Below are 3,687 nucleotides of genomic sequence, written 5' to 3' on the forward strand. Positions count from 1 at the left end.
GAATGTGCACACACACATGGAGATGCACATTCACTCACACAGGCACAGAGAAAAAGAAGCTGGCCACATCTCTTGAATTTTATTTAGATTAGTGATTTTATGTTCAAGTCTCCCCTGTATCTTTTACTTAGCTTTGCATCCTAAAAAAAAAATAACAGACAAATGACTCACTCCAGATACCAACTTTAGCAAGCTAGAGTATGTGTGTTTTCTCTCAAGAATATCAGGATTTTGAGTCAGTGTATCATATTATTATAGTTTCATGTATTTCTGAAAAATTGTTTAATAATATAAACAATGTGGTGGAAATGTTTAGTTACTAACTAATACTTGACATTTAAAGTACATTGTACAAATCCAAAAAAGAAAAAAAAAAATTAGCTGGGCGATGGTGGCGCACACCTGTAATCCCAGCACTCCGGGAGGCAGAGGCAGGTAGATTTCTGAGTTCGAGGCCAGCCTGGTCTACAGAGTGAGTTCCAGGACAGCCAGGGCTATAAAGAGAAACCCTGTCTCGGGAAAAAAAAAAAAAAAAGAAAACCAAAAGTACATTGTACAAACAAACGCTGACCTAGTGTTTTTCAGAAGGGATGTTATAGTAAACTCTGACTTAATTTTGTCTCCGTGGTAACCTATTGATAAAATGGTAAAATACCGAGTATATTTTTCTGCCCTTACCTGCCTTGTAGAGTAATCCTGAGTAATTAGAGCAAGTACAGCCAGTAGGTTTCAACAAATAATTAAAAATTCCTGCTTTCACTAAAGATCATAGTTCATAAATATTCCATTATTATGCTGATTAAGTCTGCAGAAAAATCAAAGCTGCAATTTGTAAGGCTTTAAAACAGGTGGCAACGATGCGCTTACTCAATGAGAGTGTTATTTTGTGGTTGAGTTTAAATTTACTCCCTCAGTAGCTATAAAACACAAGAAGCTCCATGGAAATATTGCCATCAGTTAACTCTTCCTTCCTGGGGATTTTGTTGTGAGCCCAGAAGGCTTGGAAATCAGATCAGCAAACCAGTAAGACTAGTCCCCTCTCTCAGTGAGACACGTCCACTGGGTGTTTAGTTGCTGAGGTCTAATAACCAGATTGGAAATGTATACATGTAGCAAAGCATCGGGCCAGGCTCTCCTCTTTGTTTGTAGATTCCTTTACACACAAAGCTACAAGAAAAATGAAATCTTGACGACTTGAGAATAAAGAAAAGGGACTGAGTTGGACAGTCTTTCAGGCTCTGGCACTCAGACACTCAAGGCTTCTGGCGGATGTGCTTTCCAGAGAACCCCTGAAACTGGATATGGAAGTATCAACTGGTGTCCTCCCAACCCCTCTCTTTCTCCTCTATGCATTTCTCAGGGCAACCTCTCTTTTTCTTTCTGATTTAAAAAATGCTGTTTGTTTTAAGTAGGGCATTCTTTCCTTAGGAGTAAATTTTGGTTCAAACAAATCATTGAAATCATTATGACTATCAAACATACCTGGAGCCACAACCTGCCAGGGCATCAAAGAAACGCAGGGTCCTGGAGGAATCTCCACTCCTCCTACCCCAGGGAAGCATTTGTTGTTCAGTTTTTGTCCAGTGAATGTGCATCTTACCCTGACAAGGGCCTTTGCTTAGTGTTCTGGTTTTTCTCTTTTCTAAGCCTGCTAGGCTCCAGACAAAGACCCTCGCAGTGATGAGGTGAACTCCCAGGGTTGTGGTGACCTTGAGGTAGACCATGAGTTATTTTTGCTACCTTTGATGTTTGGTTCAAACTGGAGCAGAGTCTGACAAGACTGTCACAAACCTACCTACCCATAGTACACATCACTGGTCCATTTGGTATCAAATGTATCATCTGCATCTCATTTAATCTTCCTAAGTCTTGGGGATCATTGAGGAAGATGGACCGGAAAGACCCTAAGAGCCAGAGGCAGTGGATGACTAAAGCAAAACAGTGTTTGCTGGACAATGCAGGGCAGTTGCACATGTGAACTAGGAATGTGTGCAGAAGATGTGCACAGGATCAGGGCTATTGCACATGTGAACTCACAGTGGATGCACCTGCATTCAGAAGACAGCCCAAGATCAAGTCAGTGAAAACCCAGCAATGTGGGTGGTGGCTCAGGAAGCCCCACCCATAAGAGAAACAGTTTTCTTCAATGTTGTGGCCCCTGAGAGGCTGCCCAAACTCCAGTGGAGGATCTTACACCTGCATACATATTGGTAATAGTAGATTGAAGTGGAACATTCTCATGTTTTTGGAGACTCAATTGTGCATGTGATGTTTTTCTGGAAGCTGTCTTATGAGAGGATGTTTTGCTGAAGCAGGCATTTGCAAGGACATGTGATATTTGGAAAGAGTATAAGCCCTCACTTGGGAACCCTCCCCCAGATGCAAGTGATCTTGAGAGATGCTAGAGTATAAGGGAATTGAAAGGTTAGTTGAAGTCTGAACTCTATGAGCTCACTATCCGCGGTGGAGAGGGGCTTGGTGAGGACACAGCTGTTTGGAGGTCAACCATGCTCCTCTAAGTAACCCCTCACCCATGCTGTGAGGCAAGCCCAGGAAGCTCATTCGTCTCACCTTTGACCTGTCATAAATGAGGCTGTGGATTCTGTTATGGATGTCCATCTAGAGTGATTACACATTTGGTTTCCCCAGGATCAGTTAATACAGAACCCTACTCTTATGACAAAAGTCACTGAACCTACCCAGTGGTCTTGCAGTCTCTGAAGTTTAAGGAAGATTGCAGATACAACCCCTGTAGTGACTTGTTCTTTCATTCCCAAGCCTTAGCTTAGACCTTAGGTGTTTACAGTTCTTACCAGCACTTGCTGCTCAATGCCATCTTGTATCTCAGCCCCAGAGTCTTGGAACTGCAATAGCTCTTGGGCATACCATCATTTCTTTGTACTTAATGTCAGAGCATAGATGCCCAACTACTCTTCGTTCCATGTACAGTGCTGTCTTTTCCCAAAGCTTGGAACCATTCACCCAGAGGCCTGTGGGGAAGCATGATTTACATCACCAGCACTTAAAGTATACAGTAACCACCAACTGTCCCAAAGGCTGCAACTTCAAAACTCAGAATTTAAAGCACCCTTTGTGATTTCTATAAGGAAATGGAAAGGTATGTGATTTCCAGGTGTATCTGCAACAACCTTACCTGCAATCACAACACAGAGTAGCAGTTTTTACGTAAGTAGCACCTGAATAAAATAAGATGCAAGCAGTGAAGAAGGAGGGCTATTAAGCACCAGCTCCAAGTGGCCTCAAGCTCCACCACTGATCGTGGAACAGTGCTAACCCATCTAACCATGGCCTAAATCAGCTCTTGCAAAAAGGTCTTGTGCTTTGCCAGCTGCCTGTGGGGTTCGGTTGTTTTTTGTTTTGTTTTGTTTGTTTGTTTATTGTTTTTAATTATGCACTTTCAAAATGAAGTTTTAAAACTCTTCTTTAGGGCACAGGGTTTGACTTGTTCTAGGCTTTTCCTTTTCTCTTCTATTAGTGTTAAACCCAAGAGCGCATGCTTAGTTGGCAAACTTAGCATGACACTATTATTGACCCCAATGTTAAATGGCTAAAGGGTTCATGGGAAAAGCTCTGAAAGAGCCCTTGGAAGGGTGAGTGTTTGCACACTTGGAAGAGAAAGGACTCCAGAAAGGCCAGAATAATAAATAGCCAGTATCTTAAGAAAGC

Source organism: Apodemus sylvaticus, chromosome 4 (genome assembly GCF_947179515.1).
Source record: "Apodemus sylvaticus chromosome 4, mApoSyl1.1, whole genome shotgun sequence".
Lineage (NCBI taxonomy): Eukaryota > Metazoa > Chordata > Mammalia > Rodentia > Muridae > Apodemus > Apodemus sylvaticus.